The 18,047-nt window shown below is 42.4% G+C and overlaps 1 protein-coding gene across 2 annotated transcripts in view; it reads right to left on the bottom strand.

Moving 5' to 3' along the window:
* The window catches only part of LGR5 (leucine rich repeat containing G protein-coupled receptor 5), a 124,388-nt gene that overhangs the window by 95,395 nt on the left and 10,946 nt on the right, over positions 1-18,047 (bottom strand). The gene's annotated exons all lie outside the window — the stretch shown is intronic.

Consider the following 18,047-nt stretch of genomic DNA (forward strand, 5'->3'; position numbering starts at 1 on the left):
TTATTAACATCTGATTTATAATGTATAAGTGGCCATGACATTCCAGAAGTCTAAAGTAATATACATATTGACAAAAGAAAAAAAAACTAAAAAAAAAAAAAAAATCCAAACACCTTTAAAAAGCTTAATTGTATACTTGAACAATGTTATTCTAAACTTTCAGTTCTGGGGGGCTTTTTATAGCTTCTATTTTGGTAGAAAGATATTTGAGAGAGACACTCCGTAGGCACACTTGTCTGGCAAGGATTTATCTAATTCTCCCCGGTAGAAGTATGTGTGGGCCTTCTGAACATGGAAATACGTTAGACGAAGGCTCACCATCTTCTTTTTCTGAGCCACATATTTTAGGCATTCGGCAAAGATGTGGGAGAAAAAAAAAAGGCAGGAAAGAGAAAACTCAACAACATATCCACACACCTAAAAACCAAAGGCTACCACAGAGATCCTTCAAAGTCGTCTTCTATAGTGGGAGGATTTCCTTTAAATCCTTTTCAAAAGCATATGGCTGGCTTTGAAAGCTTAAATGGCATTTGTCAACCATCAGTAAATCTTTAAAATTGTTTCTGCAAATAGGCCAACTCAGTTTCGGCTTTTCCCATTAATCTTTAGGTAGGACCACTGAAGACTTTTTGAGAGCCTAGAGAATGCCTTGATTAAAAGGCTCATTCAAGAGGGAAGGCTTTAGCATTCACCTTGGGTACATAGTCATTTCTCCAGGGTATTCATGGGCTGTTATTTCAACTGTGCAATTGTGCCCCAAACAAGACATTTTTCCCCTGCAAAGCTTTGTGTAGAGACATTCTTTAGTGAATTACTGAAATCTCACCCTTTCTATTTGTCACAGCTTGTTATTTATTTTTTTTAATCAAGTGTAATCAGTTCAAATAAGACCCTCAGTTTGACAACTTTACAACTGTTACTATTTAAAAGAGGCAACATTTTATTTTATTTCTCGAAGTGCACCAGCAGTCCTGCTCAAACTACACCTACCTGTCTTGGGTGATGTCTTGCTTACCAGTTCATTATTTGCAGCGATGGAATACAGAAACAAAGCAGATGCAGTCTGACACATGCACAATATTCAATTATAATTTTTAACTTTCTCAGTGTCTGGTGAAAATTAACCCTCTTATCACACAATAATATAACATAATGTTCCCTGCTCTCTTTAAAAGCAAAAATATTTTAAAAGCATTTGTTATCAATTTTATAGAAATATAGTGGGAATTAGTAAGAATTCGGATAAGATCCTAGGCCCTTTTTGGATGTAGTGATGCTATACGAGTTTCAACAATACTTAGGATTTTCATGAGGTCAGGGCATGCCTATCTAGAGATTTCACCAGAGGTTCATCCCTAGAACTTCCAGCATCTTCATGGAAATGATATGAACATAACCAGCAGTTTCTAGTGTTCAGGATTATGGCAACTAAAATTACTGTCCATGTTCTTTTCATGCCAGCTGCCAATTTGGCCTCAATTATCCCAGTCTTTCAGGTCCAATGGAAAGTATCAATTTTGATCTCTACCATCATTCCAAGATAGTTTTTGAAGGTACTCGTGATCACTGAAGTTACCTGCAGATAACACCATCCTTAGGAAACGACACTATTAATTAACCAACCAACAAACAAACCCACTTTGAATATGTCAAGAAAGACCATGATAATCAGAGACACGGTTGGAAGGATGGCCAGCCAGTCCTGCTGCAGATGTTAACAATGACAACAACGCAGACTCCATAGTATCTTCCGTCCCGAGTCCCCTGGCATTTATCATGCCCCCAACTCTTCAGGCCTTATTCACCCCAAGGGTACTTCCACGCCAGCAAAAGCTTGAACAATTTTCTAGTAATTGTGCGATTACCTTTACCACCTTTTTTAAAGTAACTTTTCATTAATGAAACTTCAACCTTCTAGAAGCAAGTTAAAACAGTCATCACAGTGAACATTAAGGCAAAGTTCCTATTTGGACATTCTTTGTGTAGTCCTGGGGAAAGAGCAGGACTCAGGCAGACCTCTTCAAATCCTCTCTCTCCACTCTCTCTTTCCAAGGTTTGTGACCTTGGAAAATTCTTCAACTACTTTGATTTCTTTATTTATAGAATAGAAATAACAAATCTCACTGGCTTGGCATCAGCGGTGAATAAGATAACATATGGGAAGTCTGGCACATCATAAACGGTGGCTATTTTGGTTGAAAAAAAAAATCTGGTCTACGTTATTTTCTTTTTTGCCTTCCTCATTCTCCAAGTATTCAGACCCTGCCTCACACAATTATTTTTGGTAACTCTCATTATCACTCAGGATCCACTGCAATGTTCAAATCAGTTCCATTCTCCTTATTTCCAATCAAGACATGTTGCTAATTTCATTTAATAATAGCTCCTGAAAGAACCATGGTTATGTCCCTATTTCCTCAGTTGCCTTAAATTTGGAAAATGTGAAAATGACAACCAGACCTTAGATACCCCCCCAAAGCCCTTTTAATTTGCCAGATTTCCTTAGATACTATTCATAAAAGGCCAGAACAGACAGAGGCAATCATTAATCACATACAGATTCTATTTTGATTTTTTCGGTAGGTAACTTCAATGTGAAAAAAGTATCATCATTACTGTATTACTTTCTTTTTATCTCCCAAATAAATGGATGACTTTTATTTAATCTACTACATTTACATTGCATTTTTTCATTATCTTCCCAGTTTAAAGGCATGGATGCAAGATGATTTTTCTCTGTATGATGCCCTCAGTTCCACATCACTTAATACTTTGCTAAGCAAGAAGTCCTGAATTATTGCAAGCTTAGTAAGAGCACCTCAGATTTTTTGAACTCTATCTAATTAAAGGGAATCTTTGCTAAAATGAAGGAATGTTAAGCCATTCCAGGACTGATATTACAGAAGTAACATAATTTCATAATCCTCCTTGCTCCTTTAATTCTCCTCTTGATTCATAAAGAAAGATTATACCAGGATATTTTGTCGTCATTAAAAAAATACAAACAAAAAACTGTTCTATTCAATGGCTAATCCTCATAGCAGTCTGTCTGTAATTCATGACTTTCTACTTCTACAAAAAGGCACAGGAATCACTCAAGTACACCAACCATCTAGTCAGTGGCAGCCTGCCAGTCTTCCCAGGTGCAGTGTTGGATAAAAAATTATCTCATTCTATTGAGTTCTAACAGTGTGCTAGACATTGTGCAATGGAAAGGCGAACAGAACAGGTGCAACAATTACTGCCTTTCAGGAGTTCATGGTTGAAGACCAACAAAACATCTCTGCTGCTGCTGTTTCACTGACTTATTTTTACTTAGATTTTTTTCTGAGTGGTTAGGAAGTGGCATTTGATAACCTCTGCACTGTGTGAATGACCAGGGACTGCCTGTTTTCTCATTTCCAGCTAATCAGTTTACATTACCTAAAAAGGGAGTTTTGAGGTGAGTTTCTACTAGAAGACTTTTGCCAGGTGTTGAAAGTCAGGAGGCTTACCCGATGGAACAGGAAAATAGAAATATAGGAGGGGAGGAAGTGTATGCAGTTGTGTGGGAGATGAGTTGTGCTAGTGTGGTAGCATTCCGAGGCTCTTCTGTAACTCCCTGAGGAGTCCTAAGAGACAGAGTTTCATGTGAAAGACAGTGGAGGAAAACCAAAGAGTATAAACATTCTTTGGGACAATAGAAAGGCACAAACATATATATGGGAAAGAAACAGGCTAGAACCTATGGGACAGAAGGCTAGAGCCCGTGGAACAGAAGAGAGAAAAAAGGGAGGAGGAGGAGAATAAAGTCTGAAATAATTTTCAGGATCCTCTGGGGAGGGCTGGACATTCCCAGAGTAGCACTGCTTCAGTGTGGTAAGTCAAGTCCAGTTACTCTCCTAAGAAACGTGGCAGCCTTGCCTGTTCCCTCCCTCTTCTGGACCAAATCTTTCTTGGCCAGTTGTAGGGAACGTTATGGTATGCTGTCCAGATGCCCCACCTTCGGGACTGAATCACTCATCTCCTCAAAGAGGGGTTCAGTTGAGTCACTCTGCTGAGCAACTGTAGGGTGCCTCCTTGCTCAAGGTCACACTCAGGAAGGAGGATGGGAGAAGAAGACCTACATCTAATAACCGGTCAGTCTGAGGTACGAAGGGATGCTTCCGGAGGGCCACCCCAAGGTTAGAGCTCCCTAGAGGACTGCCTGAGGACTCTGCTGCAACCTCATCTCAGCTCGACTTCTCCCTCTGGGCAATCCTGCCCCCTTACATCTTGAGGGCATGTCCCAGGAAACTTTCTGTACTCAACTCCCAACTCTGAGCCTGCTTCCCAGGAAAACTTTTCTTTTCTAACCTCCAATTCTTTTTCTTTTTTGAACATACAAATCTAATGCCAATTTTTAATGTGTAAAGAATTTCAAATGAAGTATCACTACTAGAATAGATCAAGCAATGATGATACTGAATGTACCTTATTCAAACGACATACGTGTCCTCACATAGCCCAGCTTGCTGAAACTCACTTTAATCTGGACTATCTATTTGGGGGCTCTAATTGGAGCTTCTGTGGTATAATTTTGATTGTTCTTAACTGGTTGTTCATTTTTCTGTCTCTCTCTTCCCTCCTCCAGGATTAGTCTGGAGTCCTACCTCTCCTCTATTTGTTAACCCCTCTTGATCTCATTATCTTCCTAAAAACACTTGTTAGGTATACTGGATGGTACATATCTCTGAATATGTCCGGTCCCACTAGCTAGATTGTAAACTCTGGTGAGTTGAGGCTGCCATAGTATCCTTTATATTTCACATGTAGTTCCAAGTTTGTTCTGTGCACTGCTCCTGGTTCTGGGACAAGTATGTAGGAGTACTCTCTCCCCCCAACTTCCTTTTTCTCATCTTCCTTTCCTGTTCTCACTCAACAAATATTTTCCTGGTATTTACTATGTGACAGGCACTGTGCTAGGTTCAGGGGATTCTACTGTAAACAACACACACATAGTTCCTGTCTTTCTAGAGTCTCACACCAAGATACTTTCATGGAAACAGACATTAAACTAATTGTAAGGCAAACAATTATCTAATTATCACTGTAGTGTGAAAAAAAAGAAGATATTTTGATACAAAAATGATTTATGTAATCTTTGTTAAACTAACATGTAAGTCCACTATATAATAATATATTCTGGCACAGGCTTCTGTTCACTTGGACCAAAGGTGGACATATCAAAGGGCTATGAAGTAACCTCTGAGGATGGGGTGTCTGGGTGGCTCAATTGATTAAGCATCTACCTTTGGTTCAGGTCAGATCCTGGGGTCCTGGGATTGAGCTCTGGCTCAGGATCCCTGCTCAGCAGGGAGTCTGCTTCTCCCTCTCTCTCTCTGCCCCTCCCCCCTCATGTTCTTGTATGCTTTCTTTCTCTATCAAATAAATAAATAAAATCTTTAAAAAAGTAACCTTTTAGATAGTGCTTTGTTTTTACCTACACCAAAAAAAGACACCCAAACACATCTGGCTTAAAAGCCAGAAAAGGTCAAGGACTTTTATGTGGCCACTTGAAATATTAGAGATTACATACACATACATAGACACAGATATGCACACATGGACATATATTACATAGACAAAATATAATTCATCTATGCTAAAACTTATTCTAATAACCTTCAGGGACATAAATAAGAAATGTAAGAGATATAATCTTTACCACCACTTTAGAGTGATCAACTAACTTATATTAATAATTCCTTCAGTACTAGGTAAACTGGTCTTGAAGCTACATGGCCAATTCTAGATTTGAAGAGAGGGACTTCAATAATCATCATTGTCATCATCATAGTTAATATTAATTGATTAAATGCTATGTGTTAGGTGCTGTCTTGAATACTGTGTAGATTCGAACTGACTTTTATCTTTCCATACAGTTAATACTATCATTGTTCCATTTTATAAATGGGGAAACCAAGGTTTAGAGAGAGGAAGTAATTTTCTCCAAGTCACACAACTAATAAGTGTCCAAGCTAAGATTCTAATGCAAATGTTTCTGGTGCTAAAGTCTGGGCAAAGCTCTTAACTGAGGCTAAGAGACAGAGCCTTCGGAATCTGTGCCAGGCTGCTGCCCAGAGCGGTGCACTGCACAATTCCAAGAGTCGTGTGATCCAGCGAGCTTGATCACCATCGCCCTCTTCAAAAACAGATGCCTGGGTTCATGTCCAGGCATGGACATGATCCACCAAACCAGAATCAGGAATGTGGACTTTCAAAGAAAAAAAAAATCTACATAAGTGATTCTGACTTTGCCCCAAGTCTTGAACTAGAGCTCTTGAACTAGAGTATAAATACATTCAAATATTTATGGATTTTACCTAAAATCTATTGTTAAGTGCCTAAATGTGCTACAACCATAAAATTGTAACCAAATTTTTAATAAAAAATAATCACAGTTGAAGTCTTTTTTTTTTTTTTTTTTTTAAAGATTTTATTTATTTACTTGACAGAGAGAGATCACAAGTAGGCAGAGAGGCAGGCAGAGAGAGAGAGAGGAGGAGGCAGGCTCCCTGCCGAGCAGAGAGCCCGATGTGGGACTCGATCCCAGGACCCTGAGATCATGACCTGAGCCGAAAGCAGCGGCTTAACCCACTGAGCCACCCAGGCACCCAGTTGAAGTCTTTTTAAGCACATTTTTTTATTTGCTGATTTTATACTAATTTGTAAATGCATTATTCTAGTCATGACACAATTAAATAATAAAAATTCAGGCTCCTTACAGCTCATGGCTCTCCCTGTATGACTTCAGCTACATGGGCTAATGATCACTCTGAAGAGTGGTTCACAGATGAGAGAACAAAGGCTATTTGGGACATTTCGGTGAAGTTTTCTGAAGCTTTGGGTAAGAGGTGTTGGATTCGAGGCACTGGGCAATGTTAAGGCATGGTAGATCTTCATGGAAGGGGTGGTAAACCAAAGCTGACCCAAGAAGACTGAATTGACCAGTGTGCAAAGGGAAAGCCAGTGGGGCAGGAGGAAGACTGAGGAGAAAATTGCTGTGGTCCAAATGGGACTTCCCTAACATGAATCTACTGCAAGGAGGATGATTGACAGCCCCCAGGGGGGCCAACAACTCTTGGCCATGGAAGAGGAGATGACGCTTGAGAAGAGCCTTTACGTGGAGATGGGAAAGCAGCCAGCGCAGCCACACAGATGGCTAAGGGCAGAAGTATAGAGGCAGGAAAGCAGGAGCATATTAGGGAAATGGGGTCCCTTCCTATTTACCGGAAGAACAGAAAATTTGAAGGGCAAGTATGGAAACATGAGGCCAAAAATGTAAAATCACTGAATTGTCCAGCCAAGCGGGGCGTTAGCTCGAAGTGAATCCAATACTTCAATCTGCTAATGGAGACACTAGTGATGAAGAGATATTAAATGGCAAGGAGAGGAGAGGCCAAGTGGAACCGCCTCCAGGATTCCTGTCTTTGGAGCATAGCTGCACGTGGTTGGAGCTGGCTGTGGAGACCCTGTGTGCGGGGCGGTGCATCTGGAGCTTTCCAGGGCCCGGTGCTGCTGAAGCTTTCTGAACCGGGAAGTGACCTGATGGTTATGAAATTCAGGAAGGTCAGTGAGGCAGCAGTGCACGTGTGAGAGGAGAGCGCGGAACGGAGAGTCATTAGGAAGCTGAGTACGTGTGGGCCAGACACAGATAATCCGCTTTCTTAGCCCCATTTCACAGATAAGGAAACTGAGCTTTGGACTGTGGCCAAACTCAGGCGTGGCGGGCTCCAAAACACATGCACGTGAAGGCGGCAAGTGTGTTGGGCAGGAGGAGGGGCTCCTGGGCAGAGGCTAATGCGGCAGAGTGGTGTGGGAAGACGGTGGACTGAGAGAAGATCCTTCGGATTCGGCAGTAGGAGGTCAGCGGTGGTGTGTTGGAAGAGAGCGCGATTTCCACTGAATGATGGCATTGGCAGGCGGATCGCAGGAGGAATGAAAGAACGAGTGGGTGGTAACGGAAAGGCAGTCGGGAATGTAGCCTCCTCTTTCCAGAATTCTGGCAGTGGAGAGGAAGGAGAAAGAGGGGCAACAGTTTGGGGAAATAGCAGAACAGAGGGAGGAATGCCTCATTCCACCCCCGGAAAGCATCTGTGTAACGTGCATGTGTTCCAGATACTATGCTAGGTAGTGGGGCCCACAATGATGAAGAGATGTAGGAGGCAGACACAGAGGATGTCCTGGAAACAACCATCTCTAAACGGAAATCCCTTCTGCAGGTGACCGAATTTAATACATCAAATGATATCAATCTCTCAGATCTCAAACTTCCAGAAGACAATGAAAGGATATGTCCTCCCTTGGCACCCTGCATCGCGCACTCAATAAATTTCGCCGAAGGAATAAACCACGGGTCCCGGAGGAGAGAATAGGAAAACCCAAAAGGAAGGGCAGCTCTGGTGAGAAGGCAGGACAGGTGCCCTTTGAGACATACATCCTTGCAGCCATTCTTTTTTTTTTTTTTTAAAGATTTTATTTATTTATTTGACAGAGAGAGATCACAAGTAGAGAGGCAGGCAGAGAGAGAGGGGGAAGCAGGCTCCCTGCTGAGCAGAGAGAACCCGATGCGGGGCTCGATTCCAGGACCCTGAAACCATGACCCGAGCTGAAGGCAGAGGCTTTAACCCACTGAGCCACCCAGGTGCCCCTCCTTGCAGCCATGCTGATGCTTTCTGGGTTCTCGCTCTTCTAAGCTCTCTCAAGTGCAGGGACTACTGCCTCAGTTCGGCAAATCTGAGAATTTCCTTCCTCATGCTTTCCTGCTCTGCTGCCTCCGCTGATGCTGATAGCCTTCTTTTTTTCTTTAAAGATTTTATTTATTTATTTGACAGAGAAATCACAAGCAGGCAGAGAGGCAGGCAGAGAGAGAGGGGGAAGCAGGCTCCCCGCTGAGCAGAGAGCCTGATGGGGGGCTTTATCCTTCAACCTTGAGATCATGACCTGAGCCAAAGGCAGAGGCTTTAACCCACTGAGCTACCCAGGCGCCCCAGCTGACAGGCTTCTGTAGGACACGCCCATCCCTGTGGTGGAATCCCCGCCCCCTCCACCCCCATCCTTTAAAAGCAGAGCAAACCCAACCCTCTCTGGCAAGTATTTTCAACCCCAGGCAGAGTGAATGGCTTCCTTCTCAGCCTCCACAGGACTTTATACTATCCCTCTAGTAATAATCCCAGCTCACCTTGCCTTGTATTTACTACCTGTCAGGCACTGCTGTAAGTGCTTTGCAAGTAAGAACCCTTGGGAACAACCCTATGAGAAACATTCTGTTTTATAGTTGGAGAAACTGAAGCCAGAGAGGAGTTAAGTAATTTGCTCAAGGTGGTCAGTGCAGTGCCAGGATTCCAACAGAGAGTGACTGACTCCAGAAGGATACTCTTCATTACTGTACTGTACTGCTTTGGTTTACTTGTCTGTCTCTCTCAGCTAGATAGTGTACTCCAGGGAGCAGAGGTTCTTGCGTGATTCATCTTTGTTTCTTGGGCTTAGTCTAGTTAATAAGTGCTACGTGTTAGGTGAATAATTTAAAGAATTAATAAATGTGCGCACTTAGGTCTGACCGGCTACCCCTTGTGAACAGAAATTGGAAGAGTTTACTGCGAATCAGAGGAGGACAGAGGGAAAAGCTTGCCTTTTGCTTCTTGGCTCCTCATCTAAAGCAGGGAAAACACACATGTCCATACAACGCGATTGCTACTTCTTTTCAGGTTATGATTAGGGGTGCAAATAAATAAGTTCGTAATTATGCTTCAGAGAAAATGAATTCAGTATGCCCAGTAAAACTATAAGCTAGTAAAGTAAAAGGTACACTTGGGAGACTTGAACACAGCTGCAGAGCCCCTTGCCATACAGATCTTTGTACCATATTCCTATAGGAAGTCTCCTAGTAATGCTAGGTCTGATCTCCGATGAGGATCCTACCCCCTAGGGGTAACCGTGTTCAGACCTCTAGCATTAGGAGGTACTTAGAGGTCCCCGGCATCATGCTGGATGTTAGAGTTAGAGAATGTACAGAGGAGAATACAGCCAGTGTCTAGAACATTCTTTCCCTCTCCTTCGGGCCAACGCCAACTTGTCCTCCAAGATACCAGATTAAATAAATGTCAATGGAAGTCTTCCCTGACCACCAAAACTAGGCAGGTTCTCTTGAGGTGTATTTCCATTCTCCATCAGAGTCTTTGCGTAATTCTAAGAACATAAATTTAACTAAGCAGTTACTTAATGTCTCTCTCCCCTGTAAAGGTTATACTGCTATACTCTTAGCGTCCAGAACAGAGTCGGCAATAGATAAGCATTAATTTTGTGAAAGAATTAATGCATATGCAGGAACATGATGTTAACACTACTGAGGATTTGCTCCCTCAGCCATAGATTGAATTCTTGATTCCTAAATATTGCCCTCTTTTCTAGACCTTATGACGGTCAGCAACAAAATGAAAATAAACTTATTTACATTTTTAAACCCTTAATGGCCAATAACTTTAAAACAACGTTAAGGAGTTAAAATGTTTGTTGATGGCAGCTTTCCAAAAAGAGGAGAAAAACATGAGAAAAAGCAAGTCAAATCATTTTGAATAATTTTAAAGGCAGGGTAGAAGACTGGTTTTATTTTTTGGCTTCCTTTGGAATTCTTCTGTAACAATAGTTCTGATATAACCCTGAAGCTTGGTGAGCCCCAACCTCACAGAGAGATCCTTTAAAAAGATCCACTTATTTTATAAGCCACATTAAGTCTGACACGAAATGTACACTTTCGTATCTAGGAACCCCAGCAAAGGAGATTAGTAGCCAAAAAAGCAATTAAGTTTACAGTAGGGTAACAGATACTGTATCTAATACAACAACTTGGAAAAGGAAGTAAAGCAAAGGTCATATCAACAAGAAAAAAAAGTAACATTAAATAGCAGGGTTTTGTTTCGTTTTGTTTTTGAAGAATCAAAATCCCATATTCCAAAATCTTTCTCTCTCATCTAATAACTCCATGTGTTTGGATGTTTGGAAAAAATAAGAGAAGAGGCCGCGGCATTACTGAAGCTGGTAACTGGCCCAAACCCCAGGGAACCAGGCTGTGAAATTCAAGCATCTGGAGCATCGGGTTCCTGATTAACTTTTTCAGTTTGATCTCAGATGCCACTCTAGTAGATGCTGTATTGTAGAATCCCAAGCAGGCTGTGTCTGTGTGTCTTACAGGAGCAGCGGCTTAGGGTTTGAATAAACACATCCAACTACCCCAACTTAAATACAACAACCCAAACGCAGAGCTATTGGAAAAACCAACCATGTTTTAGGACTGCGTAATAATCAAGCCCTTTCACATCAAGGTAAAGGTGTCCCCACCAAAGAACGGGGCTCTGTGACACAGACACCAATTATAAATCACCCCTTGGTGATTCTGTTTAGTTACATAGCACTGTAGACCCCGGGGCTTACAATGGTTGTGCAGCCCATGAAACTATCTTTAGCTGGAGTTCCTCTTCTGTGTCAGTATGCTATTTTGAACTAACAATGCTCTCAGATGAGCCGAAAAGATGTATTTAGCTCCCACCATTACAATTTCTTGATCCTCTTTACTTTAGCTCTTTTGAAATAACATGAAAGCTTTGGCTTGCTAATTACTTTTATCCAGCCCATAGAAAAATTAGTTTATCTTCCTGATCAAAGCAAATTAGGCAGATCATGGCTGATTAGAATGCAACAGTAAAATCGCCATATTTTCCCTCCCATCCCCTTTCTCTCAGAAATAGGGCCTGTGTCAAATATGTAGGTATTTCCCACGGCCGGGCCGGACTCTGTTTCCAACAGGGACTGCAGCTTGGACAATGGTTCTTACACAGACACTAAAGTTCTTTAGTTCAGTCATTGTGTTCGAGAAGAACTAGTAACCCCTTAGCTAGCATTTGATGAAACATCTAGATTTACATATTTCCTTAATTGCATTTTTGAATGTGAGCGAGATTTATCAGACCAGAGTTAAATGCCTCTTTTATTCCCCTACCCAAGGCAAAATTCAACTCAATGCTCTAAAAAAATTAAATAAATAAATAAATAAATAAAAGTGAGGTGGGGGTATGTGTGGAATCTTACTTAATTCCGATCTGAATAAATTTGAAGACTTCAATAAAGTGGGACGAGGGAGTCACATTACCAAACACAGGAAAGATATACCTTTACCTTTCAAAGAGGAAACGTCCATTTCCAAAGATCTGGCTTACTCAGCTCTTTCAAAAAGGCTATTTTGATTTTCATAATGAATGTTATTACTGGTTGCCAGAGTCCCCAGATCAGTTGCTAAAAACCTCCAAAACGGTTGTCCTTAATAATTTCTCGCTTAAAATTTCCATCAAATGTAAAAACTGGAAAGTTAGATTTACTCTTCCTTATTTATTTACTATAAATTAACAGTAAATCTTGTATTTAGCTCCATTTAAACCTCCCTCTGCAGCTGCCCATTTGAAAAATAAAATGGTTGCCTTCTTTCACTTCAGTGGGCACAATACAAAACATCCATTGAGCTTTCCCTTTATTGCAGCTGCCAATGCCCAGCCGACTTTTAACAAACCAACCAAGCGGAATCACAATGCAGCTGCAACATTTTATGGTATTTCTGTTGGTTCTCTTTTGAGACTGAAGGTGTTAATTAGGAATCAAAGAACACAACCCTGCCAGCTTTCTTTCACAAACCATACCCTGGTCACTGCAGTTTTCAGAAGAAAATAAATCTAATAAAGGGATAAAAATGTTGTTTGTCACACCAGTAAAGTGTACTTAAGACCCTTTGATCAAAAGCTTTTTATGTCGTCTTGTCAGATGGGCTGGAAATATTGTATTTTTCCCCTTTCTCTCCCTTCTTCATGCAGACTTCTCGGAATTTTGAATTTCAAGACTGTCTGGTAGGAAAAAAATATATAAGCATAGTCATATGACGGGTTATTACGTATAGACGGAAGCTGGTCTCCTACAGAAGAGTCATTTTTTTCTCAGAAAACCGTTCACATTCAACGGTGTGTCATGTTACACATTCACACAAAACTGGGCCTTCTATTAGCATATTTACCGTATTCTAACCACAGGTTCTTGCACATGCCCTTTACATAAACATCTGTCAATACTCCATTTGGGGTAGATTATTCATTGCATCAATCTTTTCCAGTTTTATAAGAGGATCCTTTTTTGCATACACAGAATTGAATATCGTCATAAGCACAAAACCCAGATATGTATACACACACAGGCAAACATCCATATAATGTGAACTTTTCAGATACTGTGTCATTTTTATATAGTTTTTTATGCATCTCGAGTATCGCACATTCAGATGCAACAGCGTGAAGTCATTACCTTTAATCTTCGGTCAAAGTTAAAAGCTTAGGGTAAGTTTATGAAGTTAACACTGCTGGGAATTAGTCAAGCCTGCTAGCTTTCTCAGCAAGAGGTTTTGCTGCTAGATGCACACATCATGCCAAAATCCATTAATCCTGCTTGAGAGAGGCAGAAAGAAGGTCTCCTTGTTGATTTAATGTTAATGAAATGAATGGGCTCCTGAGGCTACCTACAGAGGCCCTCTAAACTGCAAAACAAATAAAGTCATTTTAAGTAATGCTCACTGCAGGAGAGTCGACAATGCTCCCAGATTTGCTGTACAAAACGGATGGTGGGGGTGGATGCGTAGACACCTCCCCTTTTTACCATGTTGCGACACCTGTCCTGGTGTACGATACACACAAATGTCAAACTGACAGATTCCCAGAGAACTGGAGAGACCTCAGAGCATATGCTCACCTCTCGGACTTTACAGATATGACAACTGAGGCCGGGAGGGTATGCACATCCTGCCAGAGATCCTACGGCTGGTGGGGGTGGGAGAGAGCTAGATCGAGTTCAGTGGTCCTCAAAACTTGACCGCACACTGAATTTGCCCTGGGGAGTAAAAAATTCATTCTGAGGCCTCGCTTCTTCCCGCAGAGATTCTGACCGAGCTGGTCTGGTGTGGGATCTATGCCTCAAGTTGGTTAATGTTAGGTTCCAGATGGAGCTCATGTGCAGACAATGTGAAAACCATGGACTAGACCTCTAATCTAGCACACTGCTCCTCTGCACCTGCAGTTGGTTCTGTCTCACTGCATCACAATGTTAACTATTTCCCAGCTCCTAGAACGATGCCGGGCGCCTTAGCATCCTAGGGAGAGTAGATGCATGTGTTGGGAGATTTTCAGGCTGTTTGCCAAATGAGTTCCATTTCTTCCATGTGTATATGCAGAGATGTGCTCCCGCCGTGGGTGTGTAGTATGTGTGAGTGTGTGTGCAGACCCCCTGAAGGACGGACATGGACCTGCTGGGTGAGCCCACCCCATAGCGGAGACGATCGCCAGCGTCTGTGTCCTTTTGGCAGCTTGAGCTCAATCCTTGCTTTTTCTCTCTGTCCTGCAGTTGATTTCACCTTTGCTTTTTTATTCTTTTCTCATCTGCCCCTGTTTCCTTTGGGCTGCCGCTTTTCTCTTACCCTCTCACTACCCGGAGAACTGTGCTTTGTCTAAGGAAGATCCTTCTGACTCTTCACTTGAAATTGTGTAACCTTTGCTGCCTTCTCATCCAGCCTGGGTTGGTGACTGTTCCAAACTGCCTAACAGAGAAGAAGCTAGGCTGAGAGATCCCACTTGTCCATTCTAAGCTGCTGGGGAACACTGATAGACGTCTGCCTGAATGTTCCTTCAGTTTTGGCTTGAGGGCTGTAAAAATAAATCAACTTCTTACTTTAGTGATTCAGGGGGCACTCAAGAATTCCAGAATCATCCTTTCACACGCAGTAAGAAATGAAAGTGTTCCGAGAGTGGAGAGTTCCCTTGTCCTTTTCAGACCTGCTCTCTTGACTTCATTGGTCATGGGAGAAGCAGCTTGCCTCTTCTGCAGGGAGGTGTGGAGAATATGGGGAGATGGTGACACAGGGCTCATCTAGCAGAATTAAAAGGCTGTCTGGTCCAATAACCGCCCACCCATCTCTCCTCTCTGCTGGGGATCACTGGGCCTAATTCCAAGGCCCCCAGCTCAAAGACAAGCCTGAGTGGCGCTTTGACCCTCTATTTAACTTTGAATCCCTTCCCCCTCAAAGACTCAAGTCATTGGTAGCTATTATTGTCCAGGAAATAATTTCAGCCTCATTGTCATCACTGACTGCAAAGATCCTTCCTGCGATCGCACTGAACTGCTTCTTTTTAAAGACAGCTGCCGTAATTCCTCACGAAAATTCAACTCTTTTGAAGGTATTTTCAGATAGATCTAAACCTATTCCTTACATGTTTTTTTCCCCCAGAGTTATTTTTTTCAGCTGTTAATACATTGAAAAAATCACACACATTTTTGTTGTGTTGAAAACATAGTTTTCCGGGGTACATCTCTGGCTCTGAGAAAAGGCTGTTTTCCCTCTGTCCTCTCCGCCCCCAACGCAATCTGTCCTCTCTTGCCTGCTGCTACAGCAAGTCAGCCGCTGAGATTGGGCTTCTGAGAGCCTAACTGGTTTTTTCCTACATACTCCGGAGAAGTCATGGGGATGGGTGAGATGAAAATGAGAGGAGAAAAACAATTTCAGCCCAGGACCACAAGTTGTGGGCCATTCATTGAATCCCGTCTGAAGAGTGGGCTTTTACCATCAGGCCACGGGCTCACTCTCCGTGACAAAGTGTCTACTCGGTCATCAGTCACCCTGGAAGTCTATGCAGTGTCTACACAATATTACGCACTCATGTGAAAATATGAGATGTCATTTAATACACAGAAATTTCTATTTGATACCAAGGATCAAAGATGAAAGAATCTTTTAAACTTAAACAGGTGCTGGGTGATACACCACTCATGGGAAGCTGCCCCTTTTTGCTTCCCCTGGTCTTTTACCTAGTAGGTAAAAATCCTTGTTTAATGAACGTTATATAGGGCAATGGATTCAACTATTTTAGGGAACAGCAATAGGAGACAACTCTGTATTTGAAAAGCATGGGTTTAAGGGCACCTGGGTGGATCAGTTCATTGGGCATCGGACTCTTGACTTCGGTTCTGGCCAGGATCTCAGGGTCCTGAGATTGAGCCCCGTGTCAGGCTCTATGCTCCGTGCGGAGTCTGCTTGAGATTCTCCCTTTCCCTCTGCCCCTCCCGGTGCTCATCCTCTCTCTAAACAAATAAATAAATAAATCTTTTCTTAAAAAAGAAAAGCATGGGTTCAGTGTTTTAACGGCTGTAACTTCATCAGCAACAAAGACCATAGCACGCAACATTTAATTCCCACTCCACACATGAGGCACTATGCAAAGGGCTTTAGTGAATGATCTTACCAATCTTCACAACAATCCCGCAAGGGAGGTTATCATAATTATTGACATTTTACACATGAGGAAACTGAGACACAGAGTAACTTGCCAAGGTTACTCGAGATAGGTCTGAGATCTTTGCCAAGCTGTTCTCATTTCCGAAGTAGGGATAATTATAACATTTATTGCCTGTTATGAGGGGTAAATGAGAAATTGGGGACAAAAAGCGCTTTCTGAGTGGTTTTCCCTTTCTAGGGAGTTTACAAACACTGCAGTCTGCCAAGTGTAGAGGCAAGGACCTCTCTGCTTTCAGAATATAAGATTATACCAGCGATTTTATCAGCTCGTCTCCCTTTTTGTTACATATTTGAAGGCCAGAGAAATGGGGCCTTGTATCTTATATGTAGAAAAGTGCGTTTCCCACAGTTTAGGGGAATAGAGAGAGACAAAGGTACTGACTCTCCCTGGAGCTACCCTGGGAAAGGCCAGAGCATGGACAAGAGGGTATTTTAAAATATAGGTTTTAGTGTTGTTTAGGTATGGGATGGCCTATGGATCAGGAGACAACTGCTAGTGAAAAGATAGTGTTTTACTCACAGTTCCCAAGAGTCGGGGGCATATCAGGCCATGCAAAGTTACACAAGGTCACATGGGTGAGCACCAGAGTCAGGAGGAAGAAGGAGAGGGAGGAAAGCAAGCATGGGCATGAGCTTTCATGGTGGTTTCCACGTGCAGGAATAGGTAGGGAAAGCAGACTAGGAACTGGCTAGTCGGAATAATTTCAGCAGGCTCGGGGGCACGAGGGCTGTCCAAGAGTGGTCTGGTACCTGGAGCTGGCGTCATTAGGAGAGGCAATATTGCCCTAGAGCACCTCCTAAGAGCCTAATAATGAAGACGGTGGGGGTGTGGGCTTTGGATTGGTTGGTTTGCATATGAAAGGCACACTTGCGGAGGAGTACCCTCTATCTCTAGGAATTTTAGATAGCCCTGAGATAGGCCGAAGTCTCCCGGGTCCACAAGTCCCCAAGAGAGCAAAGCATCACAAAAATGCAGAAAATGAAAAACATTATTAATACACAGGGATTCTGAAACACACACACACAGGGATTCTGTGTTCTGATCTAAATACCAGGGAGATTCTTCTTTGGTTCACGAAAACCCATAACTCAAGGAGTATACATAGTCTAGTAATGAAAACAGACAAGCGGACAAATATGGTGGTCAAGTATGAGGAGTTCTAGGACAGAGGTGGGCTCAGCATGATGGGGAAGCATCAAAGACTGGGTTCTAGAGGTGTGGGTCCCAGGAGGCTTTCCAGAAGAGGAGGATGCTTGAATTGAGTATGGAATGATTCCTCCTACAAGTCCAAAAAATGAAAAAGAAGAGAGGCATTCCATGCACACACCAACATACATGAACACCTGGAGGAAGGAAATATGGAAATTGCAGGTGGAGTTCGATATGCTGGAGTTAAGAGAGAGTCAAGGGAGTCAGAGAGTCAAGAGAGGAGGGGCTGGGTGGTAGAGCTGGCAGCAGGGGAGGAATGAAGCAAGAGAAGCTTACTTTGTGGGTCAAACTGAGAATTTAAATTTTATCATGAAAGCCACAAGAAACCACTGAAGGACTGAACAAGACAGACATGACTCGAGGTGCATCTTAGACAAACAAGCATGGGGGTAGGGAATGTGTGTGCTGAGGGTCTCTGTAAACCAAGACAGGAGGCTGCCACAG

The sequence above is a fragment of the Mustela erminea genome, chromosome 6 (genome assembly GCF_009829155.1).
Source record: "Mustela erminea isolate mMusErm1 chromosome 6, mMusErm1.Pri, whole genome shotgun sequence".
NCBI lineage: Eukaryota > Metazoa > Chordata > Mammalia > Carnivora > Mustelidae > Mustela > Mustela erminea.